The sequence below is a fragment of the Schistocerca serialis genome, chromosome 12 (genome assembly GCF_023864345.2).
Source record: "Schistocerca serialis cubense isolate TAMUIC-IGC-003099 chromosome 12, iqSchSeri2.2, whole genome shotgun sequence".
NCBI classification, from domain to species: domain Eukaryota; kingdom Metazoa; phylum Arthropoda; class Insecta; order Orthoptera; family Acrididae; genus Schistocerca; species Schistocerca serialis.
This window is the reverse complement of record NC_064649.1, coordinates 9,119,086-9,145,928: the sequence shown is the minus strand read 5'-3', so window position 1 is coordinate 9,145,928 and position 26,843 is coordinate 9,119,086. Positions and strand designations below refer to the sequence as shown.

The 26,843-nt window shown below is 38.5% G+C and overlaps 1 long non-coding RNA gene across 1 annotated transcript; it reads left to right on the top strand.

The window, feature by feature from the left end:
• On the top strand, window positions 1-26,843 carry LOC126427911 (uncharacterized). Its single transcript, XR_007576754.1, has 3 exons — window positions 1-77; window positions 26,217-26,385; window positions 26,612-26,843. It is a non-coding gene; the product is annotated as an uncharacterized LOC126427911 (long non-coding RNA).

The window sequence follows — 26,843 nt, the reverse complement described above, 5'->3', positions numbered from 1 at the left end:
GGAGACATATGACACAGTACACGAATATTGACAGTCCGTTATCACTTTGGTGTAGTGAGGAAAGTCCTCAGCTGCGGGTAAAGAGATTAATTTGCAAATACGACAATGCTGTTTCTCAACCAATCATGAATAAAAATGTTTTTATTTAGCTTCACGTTTCAGATTCTGCGACTTATCATTGTCAATAATTTACTAATTTACCGTGAAACACGGAAAATGCGAATGATTTGATTATATGGCAAAAACAAACTCCCACTCGTTGTTAGAAAGAACACGAAAAATGACTGATCCATAAGAAAAAGAATTAACACATGACTTATTCTCACTGTTTGTCGCCTATACGGTCTAAAAGAAAATTTAGGAACTAGTAATTTTAAGCGACAACTTTTCCAAACAAAAACGTCTTCAAAGAACGCACATATGCCGACGTAATTCATTATTTTTATTTATTTATTTATTTATCCATCTTTAAGCATTTACATGCAGTCGATGTCGTCATGAGTAATGTACAATTTACATATTAAGAAATATAACTATTGTGAGGTATCACACAAAGCTAAAGTATACATTTTAAAAGAACATACATAATAAAGGAATACATTTGATACAGAAAAGCTTAGGAAGAGGTACAAACAGAGTTGCAAGTTGTTTCGTAAGTAAGGTCTATTTTTGAAGAGTTTTTAAATTCTTTAACACTGTAAAAAGCTTTGTCTTTCAGCCATTTTTTAGTCTTACTTTTAAATGTATTAAGAGAGACAAAATGTGCCTGCACAGGTAATGTGTTGAAAAGCCTTATTCCCATGTGTTCATAACTGTCTTGTGTTTTCTTGAGTCGAGTTGTTGGTATGTCTATCTTAATTGTTTGACGAGTGTTATGATTATGAATGGACTGCCTAAGGTTGTAACTGTTAAAGTTTTCTTTTATGTACAAAAGGCAGCTGTTTATAAAAAGAGAAGGGACTGTCATTATCTGTAACTCTTTGAAGTATGACCTACATGAATGTTATTTTTGGTAATCCCAGAGATACTCCTGATGGCTTTCTTCTGCCAAATAAAAATTTTCCTGGACCATGGAGAATTACCCCGTAGAAGAATACCATAGCTAATAAGGGGGAGCTTCTTAAGTACTTTACGTACTACATACCAGTAGTAGGTTTTCACTTTCCAAGAAAGAAAAGGCAGCAACAGTTTTCAAGTTTGCAATGAATAAATCAGATGAACATGTAAAGAGCTCCTGCTTTCATTCGTCTGTTAGAATAGCTGCTGTAATCACGATTGTACCTTCATAACAGATACATTTATCGATGCCTTTCAGAAAGCCAAGGTATATTTTTGAAAGGAGCGCAGCTACATTACCTCTTGTAATGTGTATAAAAAAGGCACACAACAGTACTCTCTGGGCTGTTATGCAAATCTGGCATGGACTCCTGCTCCTCTCTCCTTTTACTTTTATCATGGCCGACAGATCCTCGAATGCCATGTGCTCCACCCAGTGTTTGGGCTCCACTTACCCCCCCCCCCCCCCCCCACCCTCTGCATCCTCTGCTAACTTAAAAATTTCCCAGACTACTCCTTCAGCTTGAAGACCCCCGTACCATAAACTCGACACTACCCACCCCCTAGCACTCCCTCCCCCCCCTTCACTGACTGCTACTCTGCTGTATCTCAATGAAACTTTAACTGCCTTCCTTTACACAACCATGAAATCCACCCTGAAATATATGTATGCCCATCCTACCAGATCTAATAGATCCCTACCACCATCCCATTGTCAGGGCAATATTCCCTTCCAGTCCTCACCATCCACTTCCTAAGTCTCAATGTCAATTCGGAGCACTCCCTCCCACTTCACCCTTCCCCAGTCCTTCCTCCAAATGTCCACCCACACATCTGTTTTTATATTTTATTTAATCATCAAATCAACCTTTAATATTTTAACTTACACAGCTGATAATCTGTCTTTTTATTGTTCAAAATGTTTACTCATCACCATTTCTAATCTTTCTTCTTCTGATCTAAAATGTGTTCCCAGTTCTTAAAATTATAGGAGACATCATTTATGCTACATACGTAAATAAATACTCCCCCCCCCCCCCCCCCTCGAATGATCAGTCTTCTGACTGGACTGATGCAGCCCATGATGAATTCATTTCCTGTGCCAACCTTTTCGTATCAGAGTGGCACTTACAATCTACATCCTCAATTATTTGCTGCATGTATCCCAATCTCTGTCTTCCTCTACAGTTTTTACACTCTACAGCATCCTCTACTACCCTGAAAGTTTTCATTGATAACTTAACACCTGTACTGTCATCCTGTCCCCTTTTGTTTTCAGTGGTTTTCATATATTCCTTCCCTTGTTGAATCTGTAGAAAACTTCCTCATTCCTTGCCTTAGTCCATCTAATTTTCAACATTCTTCGGTAGCACCAAGTCTCAGATGTCTCTATTCTCTCGCATTCTGGTTTTCCCACATTCTGCGTCTCAGTGCCATACAGTGCTACACTTCAAATGTACCTTCTCAGAAATTTCTTCCTCATACCAAGACTTATGTTTGATACTAGCAGACTTCTCTTAGCCAGCAATGTCCTTTTTGCCAGTGCTAGTCCTCCTTGCTCCATTCATCAGGGGTTATTTTGCTGCCTAGGTAGCAGAATACCTAAACTTCATCTACTTTGTGATCACCTGTTCCTATGTTGAGTTTCTTGGTGTTCTCATTTCTGCTGCTTCTCATTACTTTTGTCTTTCCTCGGTGTACTCTCAATCCTTATTCTGTACTGATTAGACGATTCATCCCATTCAACAGATCCTGTAATTCTTCTTCACTTTCACTGAGAATAGCTGTGTCACAGTGGATTTTAATGTTTATATCCTTTCACTCTTAATTTTTATCCCACTCTTAAAACTTTCTTTTATTTACGTAAACACTTCTTCAGTATATACCGGTAGATTGAACAGGGCAAAAGACTACAACCCTGTCTTACACCCTTTTCAATCAGAGCACTTTGTTTTTGGCCTTCCAGTGTTATCGTTCCCTCTTGGTTCTTGTACATATAGTATGTTATGCATCTTTCCCTAGAGCTTACCCCCGTTTTTCTCAGGGTTTCAAATATCTAGCACCATTTTACTTTGCCAAACACATTTTCCAGGTCAACAGATCCTACGAACGTGTCTTGATTTTTCTTCTGTCTTGCTTCCATTATCAACAGCAACATCAGACTTGCCTCTCTGGTGCCTTTACCTTTGCTAAAGCCAAACTGATCACCATCTAACAGTTCCTCAATGTTCTTTTCCAGTCTTCTGTACATTATTCTTGGATGCCTAAGCTTTTCAGCTGTTTGAGTGATACTTCTCACGTTTGTCAGTTCTTGCATTCTTGGGAATTATATGGATCCATTTTTCTGAAAGTCTAATGGTATACTGCCATACATTCTATACACCAGTGTAAGTAATCATTTTGTTGTCACTCCCCCCAATTATTTAGAAATTCTGATGAATGTTATCAATCCCTTCTGTCTCATTTGATTTTAAGTAATTCAAAGCACTTCTAAAGTCTGATTCTAAAACTGTATCTCCTCTCTCTCTTCCCTATTTATTTCTGTTTCTTCTTCTATCACATCGCCAGGTAAGTCCTCCTCCCATAGAGACACTCAATGTACTCTTCCCACCTACTCACTCTCTCCTCTACATTTAACACTGGAATTCCCATGATCTATTTCTTCTGTTACCCATGTTTTCTTTGCAGTTATCTTCCTTGCACCTATGTTTTTCTCTCTAACTTCTGTGACTGCCCATTTTAGAGATGTCCATTTCTCCTCAACTGAGCTGCCAACTGAGCTATTCATTATCACAGTATGTATAGCCTCAGAGAACTTCAAGCGTATCTCTTCATTCCTTAGTACTTTCGTATCCTACTTCTTTGTGCACTGATTCTTCCTGACTAGTCTCTTAAACTTCAGCCTACTCTTCATCATCACCAAATTGTGATCTGAGTGTATATCTACCCCCAGGTGCGTTACAGTCCAATATCCTATTCTGGAATCTTTGCTTGACCATGATGTAATATAACTGAAAGATTCCTGTATCATCTAGCCTTTACTAAGTGTATCTCCTTCTTTTGCGATTCTTGTGCAGAGTGTTTATTGTTACCATCTGAAATTTATGTCATAACTCAATTAGTCTTTCTCCTCTCTCATTCCTATTACCAAGCCCATTTTCTTCCATGACCTGTTCTTCTGCTCCTTCACCTACAACCGCATTCCAGTCTCCCATGACTATTGATTTTCATCTCCCTTTACATACTGAATTATCCATTCAATATCCTCATATACTTTCTCTATCTCATCATCTTCTGCTTGCAACATTGGCATGTATACCTGAAATATTGTAGTTGTTGTTGGTCTGCTGTCGATTCTGGTGAGAATAACCCTATCACTGAATTGTCCATAGTAACTCATTCTCTGTCCTACTTTCCTATTCATAATGAATCCTACTCTCATTATTCCATTTTCTGCTGCTGTTGATATTACCCTATGCTCGTCTGACAAGGAACTCTTTTCTTCTTTACATTTCACTTAACTGAACCCACAATAGCTATATTGAGCATTGGCTTTTATCTTTTCATATTTTCAAGCTCCCTAACACATTCAAACTTCTGAGATTCCCTACCCCAACTTGTAGAAACATTATCCTTTTGTAGGTTGTTCAATCTTTTCCTCATGGTCATTTCTCCATTTGTAGTCCCCTCGCAGAGATCTAAATTGGGGGACTATTTCTGGAATCTTTTGGAGTTGCAGGCCACATGTCCTGTGGATATATGTTATCTGTCTTTGATGGGATGATTTCCATTGACCTTTGACTCCACGTGCCACTGATAATTGTAGTTTCTCATTTGCTTTACCATAATGTATTTCCTGAACATCTGTAAGTAACGCTGCAGATTTCAGGAATAATTTTACACAATAACTGAATTAGAGATCTTGCTAAGTTCTGTTAATAGCTAGAAAACTTGATACATTGAAGAGCTGATCCTCACAGCTCACTGCTTCTCTTATCACTGTACCAGTATCCTTTTTCATTGATTGTAACTTAATGTGCTTCAGCAGCTTAGAAAAGCATTGTATTGTATTGTGTTGTATTTTTTATTGGTCCTGTTGTCTACATAGCAGCTTATGCATAAGACATTGGACAAGTCAAGTTATAAATATACAGGCTGAAACTCATTTCAAGGCATACATATTTAAGGTTACAATAATACACTTTACACGCAAGTATTTATATAACACTTTTCATAAATTTAAATATTCTTCAATGGAGTAAAAGCAGTGATGCTGTAAATATGACTTTAGAGATTTTCCAAATGTATTGACCTCTGTGATAGCTTTTATGTTTTCAGGAAGTTTGTTATAAGGCTTAACTCCCATGTGAAAAGTACCTTTTTGTCACAGTGCTGTGCTGATTTGAGTCATATGTAAGTTTCTGTTTTGTCTGGTAAAGTGATCATGTATATCACAGTTTTTTTGCAGTCTCAAGTCCTTACTTATTACATTTAATTTAAAGAACAAAAGGGTTTCCTTAATGTATACACATGGTAATGGAGGAATACCAGATTTCTTAAACAGGGGTTTACAAGAGTCTCTAGGCTTGCACCCAAACAAGATTCTAATGGCCCTTTTTTGTAGTTTAAAAGTGCTATTAGCTGTTTTAGAGTTTCCCCAGAAGGTCTAAGACGAGAATGTAAGTATGAATGATATGCATTCAATACTGTTTTCTCACTACAGCATGATTTTAATGAACAAAGAAGGTAACATGTTTTGCTCAGGTCTGCATTGAGATATTCAATATGCTTATTCCATCTGATGTTGCTCTGCAGCCAAAGTCCTAAGAATTTGGTTTCAATATTGTTACCAACTGGTTCGTCATTGATAGAGACTGATGGGATAAACATGTCCTTGTTAGGAACATTGTGGAATTTTAGAGCAATGGTTTTTTTACTGTTTATTACAAGCTGATTACCCTTTGCCCAGCTGCTAAGTTGCTTCGTGACCACGTTTACTGTCTGCTGTAACTGTCGTCTCCTTTTAGTAGAATCATGGTGTCATATGCAAATATGGTTGTTTTGTGTGCATCAACATTTAAGCTTAGATCATTTATGTACAGAAGAAACAGAAGGGGTCCCATTACTGATCCTTGGGGTACACCACATTTAATTTGTTTATAGTCAGATAAGTGATTAGATACAGTTTTTGTTGAATATTTGTGTGCTTGATGCACACTGTCTGCTTACGATGAGTCAGGAAGGAACTGATCCACTTGTTGGACAGACCTCGAATTCCATATCTTTGATAGCAGAATCTTATGGTCCACCATGTCAAAAGCTTTTGACAAGTCAATAAATACTCCTAGGGTTTCCTGTTTTTAGTCCATCAGGTTTAGGATGGAATTGATGCACTCATACACAGCAGTTGTCATTGACCTCTTATTTCTGAATCCATGTTGTTCATTACATAGGATGCTGTTTTTATTTATAAATTTCATAAGCATCTCTCATCAAGCCTTCAAAAATTCCAGAAAGCATCTGATCCCAATTCCTTCACTAATGTGGGTAAATAAATTTCTTTCTTTGATAAAATCGTTTCTTTTCCCACAGCTTTCTGTAGCCACTTCAGTCCTTGTTAGTTCTAAACTAATCAATGTAAATACAAATTGTGTGTACAGCCTCTTAGTATATGTTTAAATGAAATGCATAATGGATCCCTGAAATGGTACACAGTTCAGGCTTGTTTTGTTAAAGCAAACAATAAGTTAAAGCAAGAACTATTATTTTTAGAAGGCATTCCTGCTCCCTAAATTTTATGAACACCAAATAGAAATAAATTTCTTGTTGTATTATTTTAAGGAATAATAGGGAAGGAACATGTACACATAATGGTGAAAGAATAAGTGTACATAGATCAGCCAAAATAGTATAAACACCTCTTTTACAATACAATACATTCATCCTGTATTTTCCATTACTTAATTTACAATATACATTTTTTATTTCAACAGTAAAGCCTATCTCAAATAGAATAATATTTGTTATGAGCTTACTTTCAGACTTCATCAAGTCCTAGGCCACTTCCCTGTATGGAGCATGCCATGTTTTTGTGTGAGAGCTCTAATATTATTTTTCTGCATACAAGCTTTGTTAAGAATTTTAAAATACACTGTGCCTTGTGAGACACAATACCACTTCCAAAGAATTTTATTCAAAAATGTATGGTTTTTGAACCAGTTTAATGTAGAACATAGGAAAGTAAAATCAGCTATAGAAGAGTCGCAGTGAGCTGAATGCTGTAAGTAAAGAACTGCATATTTTCTACTTTACTTAAATTAAACCTGTTATTTCCCAAAAGTCAGGCACATTTGACTATTCTCTGTGTGATTATTAGGCTCTCAGCTACCTCACAATCGAAATGTTTCAAATTTATGACACACATTTGTGATTATGTTGCACTTAGCAGTATACCTACTGTGGTGTTATTAACTGAAGCTTTCGATACCAATTTACCAACTCACAACCAAACTGCCAGTTTTCAGACTAACTTGTGCATCAGGCTACGCTACAGATCACTATGCCACCACAAGGTTTTTGCGTTCACAATAGTCGGCTTTGAAGATTCACAACACAATTTTCAACTTTCAACATAATCTATACCTTGCAAAAGAAGAAAAAAAAACTGCCAATGAGCTGTTCTTTTCCTTTGTGCATGTATGATGCTACACACCATATCATCAGTATATCCTGGGATAATGCTGACATATGGTATCAATATGTTCAGTTGACCCATATTATTCATGTACAATGATGTGTGCTTAACAAGCAAGGAAGTAAGAACTATCACAATCCATTTTTTGTTTCTAAAGATTCTTGAAATTTCATATATCTTCAGTGACTAGTTGATGACAATATACTTTCCCACCAACATATTTTTATGAACTTTAAATCTCGCAGATATACAAATCCACCTTGTGGTATTATCAAAAATTATTGTTGATGGGAGACATCTTTGTCGCAGAAAAGAATGAGAGTCGTAGGGCATAGTGGACACGCATCAGCAATAAGCACTGATGACAATGATGTAATTGTACTGTTAAGTATTAACTTAGTACAAAAACTGAATTTTGTAGGCATTATATGTGTAGCATGTAGAATTCAAATTTGGTAACGGAAAGAAGTTTGATTGAAATTACAGAAATTGTAATGAAAGCTACTCCTGATGTAGAAGCTGCTCTTTTACATTCAATATATTCAACAGTTTTGTTGTGATACTAAGCACTGCATTCTGTGCTCCAATTAATTTTATTGTGTTTTACAATGTACACGTGTGTAGTGAGCCCTTTGATGAAATATAGTTTCCTTTAAGCAGTTCCATGCAGAAGTCATGACAAGATTCATTCTTTTGTGAGTCCATAGAAGCTACAGTACTGATGTAGGCATATTGCAGCTACTAGGCTTAATTTACAACCTCAAGAATCACCACAACCACCACAAGGTCAGCACGCTCTGTGTGCTACTCCAAGCAGAGGGAGTACGCATAAGAGGAGTACTGACCATTACACGTCAGCAGTTGAAGTAATTGCTGGAAAAAATGTGTGCAACACTAACACCTCAATTTTTTTAATCATCAGTCCTAATTCCTCTCTTGTGCCAACCTCTTCTTCTCAGGGTAGCACTTGCACCCTGAGTCCTCAATAACTTGTTGGATGTATTCTAATGTCTGTCTTCCCCTGCAGTTTTTTACTCTCTACAGCTCCCTCTAATACCATGGAGGCTATTCCCTGAAATTTTAACACATGTACTGTCATCCTTTCTCTTCGCCTTGTCAGTGTTTTCTGTATCCTCTTTTCTTTGCCAATTCTTCAAAGAATCTACTCTTTCTTATCTTATCAGTCCCTCTAATTTTCAGCATCCTTCTACAGCACCACATCTCAAAGAGTTTGATTCTCTTCTTTTCCAGTTTTCCACCATTGCATGATTCAATATTGTACAATGCTGTGCTCCAAATACACAGTACATTCTCAGAAGTTTCTTCCTCAGACTGAGACTGATATTTGATAATAGCTGACTTCTCATTGCCAAGAATACCCTCTTTGCTTGTGATAGTTGGCTTTGTATATCCCGCTTGTTTCATCTGTCATGTCTTATTTTGCTTCCAATGTGGGACAATTCCTTACCTTTGTCTAATTCACATTCCCAATTTCCAATGTTAAGTTTATTGCTAATATCATTTCTGATACTTCTCATTACTTTTGCCTTTCATGGATCTACTCTCAATCCATACTTGATTCTCATTAAAATATCTATTCCACTCAGAATGTGCCTTAATAGTTATCCTCTTTCGCTGTGGATATAAATGTCCAATGTCATCAGTGAATCTTATCTAATTTTAATCCTATTCGAAAGTCATTGCTTCCTTCCTGTCTCACATCCTTTTTAATCCAAACCACTTCAGTCTTGTTCTTCCATTCTCTTTGTCTGCTCTCAGTTGTTGTACATACTGTATACTATCTATCTTTCCCTGTAGCTTATTCTTATTTTTCTAATAGTTTTGAAAATCTTGCACCGTTTTACATTGTCAAATGCTTTTTTTGGATTGACAAATCCTATGTAGGTGGCTTGATTTAGCTTAAGGCTTACTTCCACCATCAATCACATCAGGATTGTCTCTGTGGTGCTTTTACCTTTCCAAAAACCAAACTGATCATCATCTAACAGATCTGCATTTTCTTTTCCATTCTTCTGTATATTTACATAGTGATCAGCTTGTAGGCATGAGCTGTTAAGATAATTGTGTGATAGTTTCCACACTTATCTGTTCCAGATATCTGCGGGACTGAATGGCTGATATTTTCACGAAAGTCTGGTGGTACATTAATGGTGTCTTCATTCTACAAACTAATTTCAATAGTTATTTGACTCCACTTGCCCCAAATAATTTCATAAATTCTGAATGAATGATCTCGAGCCCTTCAGCCTAATTTGATCTCAGGTCTCCCAAAGCTCTATTAAACTCTGAAAACTATGATCCTGGATCTCCTATGTCTTACATATTGACTCTCATCACATAATGAGACAAGTTCTGCCCCTCTTAATACCTGTCCACACAAAACAGGGCCCACCCGTGCAGTCTGTGATCTCAAGCTGTGGCAGACAGGATGTATCTTTGAGATGTGTGTTATCACATTGTGTAGATCACACAAAGGGCGGCTTCATTGTGACAACCCCCAACCAATTGCTTCAGGTGGCACAAGTCTGTCTTACTGTACAGATTCACTGTTGTGACCGGTGACTGTGAGCACTTGCAGGTGCATTCTTTGCTTTGTTCTGACACTGACAACTGCAGCAGTGACAGGGGACACATATTTCATGTTGATAGGTGCATCATGCACACAGCAGAAATGATGGAAAAAGAAAAACTTATTGAACAGTTGAGGTAGCACAACTTCTTGAACGATATAGGTGATAGAGATTTTAAGAACATTTTGGAGGAGGCCAAAGCTTAGAGGGATATAGATGCTAAACTGGATCAATATGGTAAATATTTTTGAAAAAATTGTAATTTTCAAACATGCAATATATTACATAAAATGGACTACAGTACAGTATTAATTACTGGTAATAAATTAGTATTCTGGTATATTACACATTAACCCAAGTAAATGATATATCTGTAAGAACGCAAGCAACAATGTGATCAAAACAGAAAGCAACATGTAGAAAATTGAACAGAAATTTTTTTGTTGATTTCAGGGTTCATACAAGCCAATTATGTCTCATTTAAATAGAATTAATTTCCTGGTCCCACATGGCATTCCTGATGTCAAAATGAATTATTTCTGTGCTCACTTCTAACTCTAGCCTGGCCTCTGCACCCAGGGATAGTGATTGTGTTTGTGTGTGTGTGTGTGTGTGTGTGTCTGATTCAGAAGAAGGTCTTTTGGCCGAAAGCTTACTTGTTTAGCAGGGTTGTTATGTCTGTCTGCAACCTCAAATCCCCATTACATGGTGAATAGTAACCTATCCTTTTCATATTATGGTCATTATTCCAGCCTGGATTTTCCATTGTTTCACAGCAGAAGATGTTATTCTGCCCAATTTGAGCTGTGGTAAAATTTGCTGTTTTGAAGAGCGCACCGCAGCGCGTAGTGTAAAGAGTCACCCTCTGTTTCTGGTGGTGGCACCGCTGTGGCAATCGCAGCTTCGGTGTCTCCCTCTGGTGGGGAAAGGTTGCCTGTTCATGTGCATTTAAGGGGCGCTATCTGTTCGGCGGTTGGTCAGTTTGAGTTGGTGCAGTCGGACGGAGTCTGGTCAGTTGGTCAGCCGGGTCAGTGTGGGGCAGTCAGTGTCTGTCTGTCGTCTGGAGTGCTAGTATGTGTTAGGCCGTCAGTCTGCTCGAGTTTGTTCAGGCAATGGTCATCGGCGATTGGATCGATCGGTAGGTCGGTCGCGCACTGAGGCACAAGATGACCTGTCCATCTTGAGCGTCAGCACTTCCGAGGTCGCCACGTCAGGCCAGTGGGGTGCACCATATAGCGAGGGGTAGTGGCTGCACAGCCGACAAGAGAGCAACAGGAGTCAACCCACGATATCGGTCTGGCCGGCACGAGATGCGACACCGTGAGACGGTGTGCTGTGTCAAAACGCATGGGGTATGTTTTCCCTTACTGGTGCTGAGCGTCCTCAGTGATAAATCAATGATAACACCTGGTGGTCACTATAATATACGTGTATGATGTGGTAAAACCAAAATCAAATTGTGTTCTAAATGATATGAGAGCGTCTACGGAATAGCAGGTGGTGAGCATGCGCGATTGCAGCGATATACCACATCGTCCTCGTTGCACCCAGAGATGCTGCCTGAGCGACGCGCAGCAGGTGACCGCTATTGCGAAGAATCAACAGCATCGATGATTATTACATTAATTGTTAAAAGTTGGTGTGGCGTTGCGTGTTTGTTCATTTTAAATGGTTCCTATTGTACAACGAAAAGGGTTAGTTCCCGGATAGACCTCTCACCGACCAAGTGGTGGTAGTGGTGTATATCAGGTCTGATCTTATAGCGTTTCATTGCGTGGTGTAGTGAGGCTACTCAGTTGACACCTAAGTCTTGGGAGAGTGCACGGAATTTTGTTGATTATAGTTGTGGGAACAGTTTCGTTCGTAAAATTTGCTGGGGTGAGTCCCGTGTGAGCCTGATTTAATTGAGAGATTGATTTGTTAGGTGCTGAGTTTTGTGGAATCAGTGTGACCGATATCCCATCTGCATTGTATGTTGAGTGGTCGCGACATGCCCAGAGGTAATTGGGTTGCTTGTCATTTTTATTGAGGTGGTTTGGGTATTGTGCGTGTGTGTACCGAGAAGGGAAAGCCTCAAACACATGTTGGTAGTTGTATTTTCAAGACCACTGGCTTGCAGCAGACAGTGAATTGGCTCATGGAACAACGAACTGTTTCACTATACGGTGATGGTGTGCATTTATCACTGAGTAGACAAGCGATAGTAAATTGAAGGAACCATTTAACGAGCTACACGTAGCTAAACCAAAACTTGATTCATCAAGGTGATGAGAGGCCGATTTAAATCTTAGGGTACTTAGCGGGTCGCGTGTGGTCAGTGCCTGTAGAGGTCAAGATTTGCTTTTAAATTGTAACTTAAGGTTAGTTGAAAAGTGGCGGTGACATTTAGGATTTTTGTTTGATTTTTTTATTACTTGTTCCCGTATTGTGGGGAATGATAATATATTTGCTGGCACTCGTTCACTGCTGATAATCAACGTGTATTGAGATACCTAGAAGGAAAATAAATCCAATTTTATTGGAGTTGAAGGAAACTTTCCCGTCTATTTATTTGGTATCTAGTGTGAATATATATATATATATATATATATATATATATATATATATATATATATATCATTTTCGGAAGTATAAAAGAGTGTAATTCAGAGGTATTGATACAGTGGAGTCAATATCACGTATAATGTGGTGTTTTTCAAATGTGCTTGGTACAAGGTTCTTGAACGAATGCAATTATAAACAATCTACTGAAAGTAGATCTTCTCAATATTAAAGAAAAGATTTCAATTAAGGAAAAAAGTTTTCTAAATGATGAATAAGTTTAATTGAAGTAATTGAATTATTTTCGGAAAGGCCAAAGATTTTGCTACTAACAAAGATTCGTTATTCTGTGACGCATGCGAAGTCTCATCACTTACATATTATCACTGCATCAAGTTGGAAAAATGTTTAAGGGAGAAATAAACATGTTTTAATTCCTGACAGTAGTGATGGAAGTGTCCATAAACAGAATAATCATTTCAAGACGCTAGACAGATTGGTATTTTAGTACAGGTAATAAAACAGTTCCGAGTTAATGTCAGAGACTACGTCCTGTGTTGTGAAAAGCTCGTTGTGAAAGATAACAATTGCTAGCTGGATGTCACATTTATCATCATGCAAGATAATCAGGTACTGAAATTAAAGTAATTTGCTGCTCTGACGAGATCAGTATCATAGACAATGAGAGTGGTTCATTAAATAGGCCCATTTATTCACCACTGCTTAACTTCAGTAATCATTGGTGTGTGAAAATTGTTAAGTGATTATTCGTAGTTCCATCGTGGCTTGGTACGATTTCGGTGTCTTGTCTAGGCAGGGTGTTGTTCCCATTATTTGGCAGACAGGCTGTTTGCATGGTCAGCGGTTGAGGTAGCTGCAATATCAATTGTACTAAGGCTGATTTCGTGCCAGTGTGATTGCGGCGTGGGCTAGATTCTTGTTGTCATCAGAGGCTCCTCTCCAACTGGAATCTTCTGCAATTAGATAGCGTTCTGCAGTCTTAACGTCTCTTTAAAAATAAGAAACTGTATCTAATTAAAGGTGTGGTGGTCAACTGGTGGCCTAAGTACTTTGCGCAACAGGATGCTCTGCAATAACAGCATAGAGACGTTGGTACAGTACGATCCTTTGTCATTGTCAATCGATCTTGGGTACTGCCAGTCACGGACCAGTACAACGGGGGATCGGTGCACCTTCCTGCGTCCGTTGAAGCGGCTGGCAGCGGACGGTTCAGGAGAGCATTTTGGGGGTGCTGCGCCATGTCTTCACCAGGCATCGCAGTTTATTAGAACTTGAGTGATTCGTGATATGTTGTTTTATTTACTTGTTAAATTCTACTTGTTTTCTTGGTCAGTCTCTCATCCCCAGCTTTCTCGTCTGTCTCCCGTCCACAGTTGTTAGTCACTTAGTGTCTGTCTGTCTGTCAGTCTGTCGTATGTTAATAGCTGCCTCTGTCATGTTTGTCGGATTCGGTGTTAACGAATTTATAGAATTAAGGTGTAAAGGCCGAATTCTTGAAATATGTTTTTATCTTGCCTATCATCTTGCGAGGCGGTATATGTGTAATGTAGAGCATGTTGTACATTTTATGTAAGTCTGAATTTCATGGGTTTTATTTAAAGAGTCATTTTTATAAAGTTGACACCCTTCCACCGTAAGAGTCCTTTTAAAAAAAACAAATTGCACTTTCAGTGGCAAATAATTTCTTAGTTTGAGTGTTTGTACCATTTCCATTCCTCTTACGGGGTGCATAGTTAATGTGTTTGTGTGAGTTGCTAAAATTTTTAGTTTAAAGTAATCTGGTGTGTTGCATATTTGCACCAGTGTAGTCTTTCAGAGGTTGTTGTGGGCGGTTGTGCCGGCCGCGGTGGTCTAGCGGTTCAAGGCGCGCAGTCTGGAACCGCGCGACTGCTACGGTCGCAGGTTCGAATCCTGCCTCGGGCATGGATGTGTGTGATGTCCTTAGGTTAGTTTGGTTTAAGTAGTTCTAAGTTCTAGGGGACTGATGACCACAGATGTTAAGTCCCATAGTGCTCAGAGCCATTTGAACCATTTTTTTGGGTGGTCGTGACTACGGCCCTGTTGAATGGGAGCGGCAAGCTTTTCAGCCCGAAGGCTCATACTGTCAATATTGTTCTTTCTGCCTCTAAATAAAATTGTAACTTGATATTTCGAGGGGGCTTTTCGGCTTATAAATTTTAAATCTGCTTTTGAAAAGGCTTATATGAATAAAATTCCCATTTGTTAAAGGTAATTTCATTTTCATCAGTTACTCCCTGGCAACTACTTCCACACTCACCTAGTGTGATTAAATGTGTTCTTGATTAATTGCTAGTAAATAAAGTAAATTCTTTAAGAAAAGATTTATTAAACGTAATTTCATTTTCATCAGCTACTCCCTGGCAACTACTTCCACGCTTACCTAGTGTGATTAAATGTGTTAATGTTCTTGATGAATCGCTAGTAAATAAAGTAAATTATTTAAGAAAAGATTTTGAAAGTAAATTCTCGGTTCACAATTGTTCATAATACAATTTAAAACAATAGTTCTGATCTTACAAGAAATTGTGTGCTTAACATTTGCAGTCAGTAAAGAGTTTGCTTACTCACTGAACAAAGCCCAGAGCCCAGTGGAATCCCTGCCAGATTCTACACCCAATTTGCAGCTCAGTTAGTTTTCTGTTAACTGTACTCTATCTTAATACTGTGAACAAAAAACTGTGCCAAGTACTTGGAAGAAAGACTGGATTTCACCTACATACAAGATGTGTAGCAGAAGGGTCCTCAAAACTACCATCCAATATCCTTCAAATCTATTTGTTGCAGAATCTGAGAACATATTCTGAGCTCAAACATAATGTGGTACCTCACAGAGAATGGTTAGCTCCATGCCAGCTGGCATGGATTTCGTAAACATCAATCATGTGAAACCCAATCCACACTTTTCTCACACAACATACTGAAAGCTATGAATAGATGCAGTCAGGTAGATGTATTATTTCTCAATTTCTAAACAGCATTTGAATAGTAACACACGTACAATTATGATCATATGATCAAGGTTACAACTGTAGGGCAGGGGTATCAAAAGAAATTTGTGGCTGGGCTAATCATTTTGTTTGGGAGGCTGCACAAATTTATCTCGGATGGAGTCATAGATACTTTAGGGAAGTGTGTTGAGACCCTTGCTGTCCATGTTGTGTATTTTAATAGCAACCTCAGATTTTCACAGATAATGCTGTTACCTATTGCAAAGTACTGTCTGAAAGAAGTTGCACAGATATTCATTCAGATATTGCTAAGATTTCAATGTGGTGCACAGACTGGTAATTTGCTTTAATTGTTCATAAATGTAAAATTGTGCCCTTCACAATATGAAAAAAATGCAGTATGCTGTGACTGCAGTATCAACGAGTCACAGTTGGAATTGGTATACTCATATAAATACCTGTGTGTATCTTTTTGTGGGGATACAAAGTGGAATGATCACATAGGCTCAATCATGGGTAAAGCAGGTAGCAGGCTCTGGTTTACTGGCAGAGTAATGAGGAAGTGCAATCAGTTTACAGAGTAGATTGTTCACAAATCACTCATATCACCCATCCTAGAATATTGCTCAAGTGAGAGTGGGATCTATACCACGCAGGACTCACAGGAGATATTGATGTATACAGAGAATGGCAGCACGAATGGTCACAGCTTTGTCTGACACTTGGTAAAACTAAACTTGAAGATAGATCTTGTGAAAACCTACTTACAGACTTTCGAGAATCAGCTTTAAATAATGACCCTAGGAATATACCACAAGTCCCTATGTATCAAACCCATTGAGATCATGAGGACAAGGTCAGACTAATTACAACATACACAGAGGCAGTTAAACAGATATCCTTCCCATACTCCATATGTGAATGGAATGGAAAAACCCTTACAACTGGTACAATAGGACACATCCACTGCCATGTACTTCACAGTGGTTTGCAGAGTATAGATGTAGAATTGTGTACAGATACCACAAAATAGAGAGACGTTAAATCTTGGGTGTAGTTTCGCAGAGATTTCGCTTGGTCCTCTTTCCTTTAAATCTGTTCATATTGTTGCAAAGGGAGCTGAGTAGTACCATGGTTTAGTGGTTATGATACTAAACTGTTGAATGGAGGGTCATGAGTTCAAAATTCACCTGGACTGTACCATTTTAATTTCTATATTTGGTTTGAGTACATTCCAGAAGTATCCACAAATGTCAAGAATCACTGTACTGGGATGTTCTGTAGCTGTATATATACTGTATGTGTTGTGGCTGGAGGCAGTTCGCTCCAAGCTCTTGTATGTGCAAGTGCTGAATAAACCTTGGTTAAGTACACCTTCTTCCATGTGACATTATTGTGGTGGAGACACTGGGTATTGGAACTTGTGACAGTGCACATTATCAACAACACATTGGTTCCCATCCATCAGGCCACAACGGAGCCACCGTTTACGTGGCGAGAAACCCAAGTTCGAGCCATATTCAGCAGATCGCAATCTATCGGAGGCAGGAGAACAAGACATTACAACAACAGCGACTGTGTGCCACCACATGAGACATCCTTCTGGGTTCTCTGGTGATCATGGGCAAGATCCAAATAAGTGACTGAAGGTATATGAACTATATGAGCATATTGCCAAATTTAACAAATGGGATGACACTTTGTGTTTGGCTAACGTATTTTTCTACTTGGAGGGTACTGCCAAGCAATGGTATGAGAACAACGAAGAGAAGTTCACAAGCTGGGAAGTATTCCAGGCAGAACTGCGCAAGTATTTCGATGACGCACAACAACGGAAGTGCAAGGCTGAAGATAAATTAAAGTGTAGGGCACAGCGTCCAGTAGAAACAACAGCATCCTACATTCAAGACGTCTTGGAGCTGTGTAAAATAATGGATCCTAGAATGAAAGAGGAAGATAAGGTTGCAAGGTATGTATATGTTGTGGAAAGTAATGGTCCTCCACCACTTCCTTAATGTATGCCCAAAGTTACTTTTAAATCTGAAGATTTCTCTCCTTTGAGAATTTTTGCTGGAAACTCTTCACTCTCATTCCAAAACCAGTCTAATATTCCATATACTCTTATTTCGTTTATTTGACAGAAGTGCAGAAGTGTACCCAACACCTTTCAGAAGTCAAGAAATATATCAGACTGACTGCTGGTATGTTCTGCTTTCTGAGCCTCAGGCATGAAAAGAGTGAACTGGGTTTTACGCACTCACTTTTTTCAGAACCTGTGTTTATTCTTACAGAGGAGACTTTCGGTCTCCAGAAACGTCATACATGAACATGAAAAAAGTTCTAAAATTCTACAACAAACCAATGTTTGGGATATACTCCTATAGTTTTGTGGCTCTGTTTGGTAACCCTTCTTCTACTTCTTCATCTACATATATACTCCCCAGGCCATCGTATAGTCCGTGACGGAGGGTGCCTCATACCCCTACTGGTCATTTCTTTTCCTGTTCCACTCACAAGTGGAGTGAGAGAAAAATGTCTGTGTGTATGCTTCTATATGTCTCCTCATTCCTCTCATCTTATCATTGTGGACCTTAAGTGTAATGTATGTTGGCGGCTGTAGAATTATTCTGGAGTCAGCCTCAAACAGCAGGTCTCAACATTTTGTAAATAATGCCTCATGAAAAGAACATCGTCCATTCTCCATGGATTCCATTTGAGTTCCCAAAGTATCTCTGTAACACCTGTCTGTCAATTGAACGTTCTGGTAAAAAATCTAGCAGTACACCTCAGATTTGCTTTGTATCTTCCTTCAGTCTGACCTCAGCAAATTGCCACACCAGTGTTCTGTATGCAGTCTCCTTTCGAAATGAGCTACAGTTTCCCAAAATTCTCCCAATAAAATAAAGTTGAACATTCACCTTCCCTACTACCACCCATAACGCTCGTTCCATTTCGTATCGCTTTGCAATGGTACACCTAGGCATTTAATCGATGGGACTGAGTCCAGCAACACTCAGCTAATACTGTATTAAGACATTACAGCATTGTTTTTTCCATTCATTTGCGTTAACTTTCATTTTAATACATTTAGAGCAAGCTACCATTCATCACACAAACTAAAAATTTTGTATAAGTCATTTTGTGTCCTCGTGCAGTCACTCGATGACAACACCTTCATGTACACCAAAGCATCATTAACAAAAAGCAACAAATTGCTGCTCAGCCTATCTGTCTGGTCACTGATGTATACAGAGAATAAGAGAGGTCCTGGGCCACCCCTGACTATAGCCTTGTTTCTGTCTAATCCCCACTGTCGAGGAAAACATACTGGGTTCTGTCAAGAAGTGTTCGAGCCACTCACATATCTGGAAACCTAATCCGCATCCTTGGACTTTCGTCAATAGTTTGCAGTAGGACAGTGTGTCAAATGCTTGTCAGAAATGTAGAAATGTGGAATCCAGCTGTTCTCCTTCGTCCATAGTTCACAGTATATTATGTGAGAAAAGGGCAAGCTGAGTTCCTCACGAGCAATGCCCTCTAAATCTGTGCTGAATTATGGACAGAAGCTTTTCTGTGTCACAGAAATTTATTATATTTGAATTCAGAATCTATTCAAGAATTCTGCAGCAAACTGATGTTAGGAGTACAGGGTGAGTTAAAAAGGAAGTACAGATTTCAGTTGCTTATTAGAGGCAAACTATGAAAGTTATAAACATAATGTGCATGCCACTGGACGGAGGAAGGCTCAAAGTTTTATGTTGGTACAGACATATTAGCACACACTCAACATGAGCACCGTGTGTTGCTGGAGAAAATCAAAACAGTTGTCCACTTCATTCCACACGTGAATCAACATGTCCCTTGTGTACTGAATCAACATCTTCAACAGCCTGATTTCTAAGCTCTTGAAGAGTAGCTGCCATATGAGGGACAAAGACTCTGTCTCTTATGTCTGGACAAGTGGCTTTGATCTATTCACAAACTTAACATAAGAACAAAACTACTTAGGATTTTGTGTCAAATTGGTAGATACAGTGTGACTTTCAAATTTACTGAACACTTTGCAGACAAATCTCCTTATGCTAATTTTGCTTTCGTTCAGTTTTTGTTTGTTTGTGACATTTTGGCTACATTTAAAATGACAGTGGAGTTCTCCTCACTTTTTCAGCAGCATTCTAACATGGTAGAAGAACTATGGCAAGTCTTTTCTGTTTGTCCAAATTTGCTTACCACATACCTATCTAAAGCATGTTGTACAGTACTCTATAAATTTGTCTGTAGATGCTCATCACATTCGAATCTGGAGGTGAATTTTTCATATTGACTGCTCAAGTAAACTGAAATCTGTTTTTTGTCTTTCTTGCTAAACAGAAATAGCTTCCTACCTTTCTTTACATTTCTTTTTACAGCCATATTCATTGTTGCTGTAAGTGCCTTACAATCACCGATTCCCTGTCTAGTCGAAAAGATGGGGCCTGTCGGTGATTGGGAGACATAATGTGTTACCTGCACAAGCCAGTCCTCTGATTTGTGATGTATGACAGAATTGTGTCATCAGCGAACCTCCAAGTTTTTGTTACTTCTCCCTGAACTTTACTTTCTTTTCTAAATTTCTCATAAGTTTTCTTTGCTATTTGCTGTACATACGCATTGAACAGTATCGTCTCACTCTCTTGTCAACTACGGATTCTGTTTTGTGCCTTTCAATGCTTATAACTCTGCATTTGTGTACAAGTTGTAGATAACTTTTCACTCCATCTATTTCAAAGAGTGTATTTCAGTAAAGATTATCAAAAGCTTTCTCTAAATCTACCAATGCTGTAACATAGATTTTCCTTTCTTCAGCCTGTCTTCTAAGATAAATCTTAGGGTCAGTGTTGCCTCACCTGTTTGTGGATTTCTCCCCAGAATCTATAGCAATATTGCCTGTAGTTGGCTTCAACCAGTTGTAACATTGCTGTTCTTTCAATACAACAAAATTTAGTTTTTGTATTATGCTGCATCATTTGTGATTCTCATGTTTTTGCTAATTGAAATAAACAAAGTTCTAAACAGATATTCTGACAATTTTCTTCATTTGTTCATTTCAGATATCTAACTACAAGTCCATTACAACTTGAACTAACTGCGTACTGACCCATGTTAACAACTCGGTAACAATTAATTGTTTTGGACTGAAAGCAGCCTTTATATGGAAAAGTAATAATTCATGGTGCTTACAGTATTGTGTTAATTAATATGTTATGTAGTTTATAATGGAGGAAACAAGTACGTAATTATTTGTGTGTGACTGTACACTCAGCAGAAAACATGGACACATTTTACATAAATCATTTTGTAAAAAAAAGTCTTCTAATTTAAATTTTGTAAGATGAAAATTTTTGACAATAAATGTTACAGTGTGCAAGTTTTCATTAAAAATAACTTAATATTTTATTTGCTACAACAATAGGTACTCCAGTCCTAAAGCTTCATCATTCTCTACAAAATACATTGCTCAAACTCATATTGAAGACTAACAACTCAAAGTTTGTTACAGTATGAACAATTGATATCATCATTTAAGAAGTTTGCATTGAGTACTATCCTTTGAAGTCTAATTATTACTCTTCATGACATTATACAGTGATTAGTGTGAGTTGAAAATCAGAGCACAATCATACATATCTTTTTTATGGATCAAAATTATTCTGTACTGCTTCTGGTGAATCCCAATCTGTTATATTATACATTCTTTCCATTCTTCTGTACATCATACAATCTTAATATTATGCAGTTGTGACTTATTAAACTGATGATTTGATGATATTCACAATGGTCAGCACTTTCCTTCTTTGGAAGTCTTCTTCAAGTCTGATGGTATTTTCTCAGTCTCATGTATATTACACATCAGGTGGAATAGTTTTCTTATGACTTGTCTACTCAAGGGCCCTTGTTTCAATTTGAATCTTTCAGTGCTCTGTCAAGTTGTTCTTGCAATATCATATCTCCCCACTTAATCTTCATGTTCTTCCTGGTCTCTTTTTATTATGTTATCTTCAAGTTCCTTCCATCTTTTAGCATTCTCATTTTTGGTGACTGCTGAATTATCATCTGAGCTCTTGATATTCTCATTCTCTTTTTCTCTCAAGGTTTCTTAAATTTTCCTTTGTGTGGCACCTATGTTTTCTATGGTCATGCATTCATCTACAGCTATGTACACTACTGGCCATTAAAATTGCTACACCATGAAGATGACATGCTACAGACGCAAAATTTAACTGACAGGAAGAAGATGCTGTGATATGCAAATGATTAGCTTTTCAGAGCATTCACACAAGGCTGGCGCTGGTGGCGACACCTACAACGAGGTGACATGAGGAAAGTTTCCAACCGATTTCTCATACACAACAGCAGTTGACCGGCGTTGCCTGGTGAAACGTTTTTGTGATGCCTCTTGTAAGGAGGAGAAGCGCGTATCATCACATTTCCAACTTTGATAAAGGTCTGATTGTAGCCTATCGCGATTGTGGTTTATCGTATCGTGTCATTGCTGCTCGTGATCCAATGACTGTTAACAGAATATGGAATCGGTGGGTTCAGGAAGGTAATACGAAACGCTGTGCTGGATCCCAACGGCCTCGTATCACTAGCAGTCAAGATGACAGGCATCTTGTCCGCATGGCTGTAATGGATCGTGCAGCTACGTCTCGATCCCTGAGTCAACAGATGGGGATGTTTGCAAGACAACAACCAACAGTTTGATGATGTTTGCAGCAACATGAACTATCAGCTCGGAGACCATGGCTGCGGTTACCCTTGACACTGCATCACAGACAGGAGCACCTGCGATGGTGTACTCAACGATGAACCTGGGTGCACGAATGGCAAAGTGTCATTTTTTTGGATGAATCCAGGTCGTGTTTACAGCATCATGATGGTTGCATCTGTGTTTGGTGGAATCACGGTGAACGCACATTGGAAGTGTGTATTCGTCATCACCATACTAACGTATCACCCGGCGTGATGGTATGGGGTGCCATTGGTTACACGTCTCGGTCACCTCTTGTTCGCATTGATGGCACTTTGAACAGTGGACGTTACATTTCAGATGTGTTACGACCCGTGGCTGTACCCTTCATTCGATCCCTGTGAAACCCTACATTTCACTAGGATAGTGCACAACCGCATGTTGGGCCTTTGTGGATACAGAAAATGTTCGACTGCTGCCCTGGCCAGCACATTCTCCAGATCTCTCACCATTTGAAAAGTGGTCAATGGTGGCCGAGCAGCTGGCTCATCACAATACACCAGTCACTACTCTTGATGAACTGTGGTATCATGTTGAAGCTGCATGGGCAGCTGTACCTGTACACACCATCCAAGCTCTGTTTGACTCAATGCCCAGGCGTATCAAGGCCGTTATTACGGCCAGAGGTGGTTGTTCTGGGTACTGATTTCTTGGGATCTATGCACCGAAATTGTGTGAAAATGTAATCACATGGGCCGGCCGCTGTGGCCGAGCGGTTCTTGGCGCTTCAGGCTGGAACCGTGCTTCTGCTATGGTTGCACGTTTGAATCCTGCTTCAGGCATGGATGTGTGTGATATCCTTAGGTTAGTTAGGTTTAAGTAGTTATAAGTCTAGGGGACTGATGACCTCAGACGTCAAGTCCCATGGTGATTAGAGCCATTTGAACCATTTTGTAATCACATATCAGTTCTAGTTTAATATATTTGTCCAATGGATACCCATTTATCATCTGCATTTCTTCTTGGTGTAGCAATTTTAATGGCCAGTAGTGTATTTTTCCTCTCGCCATTCCTGCTTGATCATTTTGCACTTCTTGCTCATATATTTTTTTTTAGACAAATATATTTCTATTTGCCTACTTCATTTACTACATTTTAAATATTTTATCATTTCCATTGTGGTGTCTGTAGGTCTATTCCATACACACAACCTTATTTTACAAGTCTTAAACCAACAGTTGGCAGTGATTTAATTGTTCTACAAGGCAGGTTCCCTTTGCACACCTTTCTCCCTGGTCCATGTTCCTCCACTGTTTTTTCCTTCTCTTGCTTTGATTCATTTATTTATCCATTCCCATCAGCAAGAAGAATATTCAGAGGTGTGGAACAAGTCATGGTGTACATTCACAAAAGACAAGCAAATCACAGTAACTTCATCTAACAATGGAAATCCAGGATAGAATAATGTCAGTATTATGAAAAGGATAAATGGCTACTTACCACATAGCGGAGATGTTGAGCCACAGACAGGAACAACAAAAAGACTACTAAACTCAAAGCTTCACACACACACACACACACACACACACACAGAGAGAGAGAGAGAGAGAGAGAGAGAGAGAGAGAGAGAGAGTCTATCTGGCTATTGAAGCCACACTCTTTTTGTAAAACTTTAGTTCGTAATGAATGTGGAACACTGTGTGGCCTAGGCACCCAGAGACAGAGGTTGCATGCGTGTGTGTGTGTGTGTGTGTGTGTGTGTGTGTGTGTGTGTGTGTGTGTTTTCAGGAGAAGACCTTCTGGCTAAAAGCTTATGTGTTTAGTAGTATTTTTGTTATGCTCAACATCTCCGCTAGATGGTGAATAGCCATCTATCTTCTTCATAATATAGTAACTTAATCTGTATTCTATGGTGAGAATAAACTGTCACTATCCTGCTTAATGTTATGATTGATTGTGCCAGCTATGGCTGAATTATCCTAATCCTAAATATCTTCTATCTGTTGCCTACTTGTAGTATGTTTACTGTACACTAGAACTTGCATTCAGCCCTGCAGTGAGCACTGCTACTTACCATGTAGCTGACAGGAATTGCAGTTGGGACAACACAATACAGTTTCACAGAATACGTTCTGGCATTTACATATCAAGTATTCTGTAAAACTTTTACCCATAATGGATATGGAACACTGTACAACATATCCTTATTGAAAATTTTATAAAACTTTTATCTGTAATGGATGTGGAATGCTGTACATGTGATGCATAGTTTTTTCAGAAATAACTGCAATCAGTCACCTTTTGTGATTGTTCAACACCAGGATTAAACCTATGGACATTTATAGCTGTGAGTAATCGCCTCAAGTCGATTTTACAATGTAAATAATTCTTGGTACTTTGTCACATTCAGTGGTTACTGGTTTCATTTTTTATGCCTTGCCACTGTTAGATGACCCCCACAATGAACAATCAGTATCAGTGTATACCATCTGAAGATGAGTTTTAGGTTATTCAAAACCGGTCACAGCTTAATAAAAATTGAACCACCACAAAAGTCAACTGGATGCAGTTATTTCTGAGTGTGTTCAAATATTTATACTATAAAAAGACTGCAAATATCTTCCTTGGCAGTTATTTGAGATTGCTGTGGATGGATGGATAAATGAATGAAATGTCTAAAATAAAATACCGTAACATAACTCATGTAATGACCAATACTAAAGACAAGTAAATTATAGGAGTTAAATTGGAGGAAGCTGCAACAGAAAAATAATTGCAAAGAGTCCACTTCTTGTTAAATGAACATTGAACTATATTTCAAAATGGTACATTTGAGATGTGAGATTAAACCTAAAAATGAACTATAGGAAACAACACTCATAAAACTAATACATCACGATTAATAGCATTGTCAATTATTCGAAGAAAATATTTTCTTTAGAAGTTTCTAGATTGAATGTTGCACCTCGAGTGTATTATGAAGAAATATGTCGTGATGTTGTCCAATTTGAACAGTGGGTTGTTCTGAATTATTTTTGTATACCAGCTCTCTTATGACCCTGGTTTTTTTTTTTTTTTTTTTTTTTTTTTTTTCAAGTATGCTGCTGCTGTTTTTAGATAACTGCCTGTTAGAAGCATCTTTACTACATTTTACTTATGTATTGTGTTAAAACACCATTTGAAATTGGACTGTTTGTGTACAATAAAACACATGTACATAAGCCTAAATTCTACACATTGCTTCTGCATTGGCTGCTGTGGTCATCCCAAAATTACAAAGAAAATTTGTTAGAGATAAGTAATGAAAAATCTTCTCATATAGGGGATGCTGTGAAAGAATCAGCAAACATTTCTAATTGTGTGACTAATTTCTGTATTTTTTTTGTGTAAGAACTTGTTAATGGAAATATCCTTTTATGGTCATTAGCTCATCACAGCCATTACAAATTACTTCATTACACAGTTTGGAAAGTGAAGAGATCTTAATTTCCCACTCATACCGTAGTCAGTGGGCAATGGACATTTGTACTGATAGTTCCACATTTAGGGTTATTTCTGAAGCTGTTCTACTCATACAATTGAAACTGAAGTCAAATCTCTTGCTCTCTGTGCAGTTACGAAACAACTGAAGAGGAGGCCATTGTAACATTTTATGCCGTGCCACAGCTGCGGACTGTGATCCTGGACAAGGATATTTCACCCAGGGTATTGGAGACTCTGTCCTCTGGCTGTCCGCACCTCACCACTCTGCAAGCAACTTATCTGCAGGTGCTGACTTACTTGGTAAGTGTCCCTGTCAGCATGCTAACCCAAATCTGATACTGTGTACCTCCAGTGGTACAAGAACAGAGATGCTGTAGTGTTGCATGTCATTTAGGCATATGACATTTCCCACTGCCTATTTACTATGAGGAAAGATGATCGTGACAAAATAGTGAATTAGTATTGTGTAGGGAATAAATCATGTAACACATATTGTGCACACTCGTTTTGTTTCATATCTGTGCAGAGGTGAATGGAGACATGTGCGGTACAAGTACTCAGCAAGATGCGACAGTGAGTAAACATCTTTACCTGCTGTGGGCGGGGCATTTTACGTTTTGACGTCGCAGCTCAGCAGTGTCTCGACTGTTGAGGAGCAGACATCCACTATGAGAATGAAAACAGCAATGAACAAAGTTAGCTCTAAAATGAAATGCCTCTCGCTTATTGTCACGCCTTTGAGGTGTATGTTGTATTTA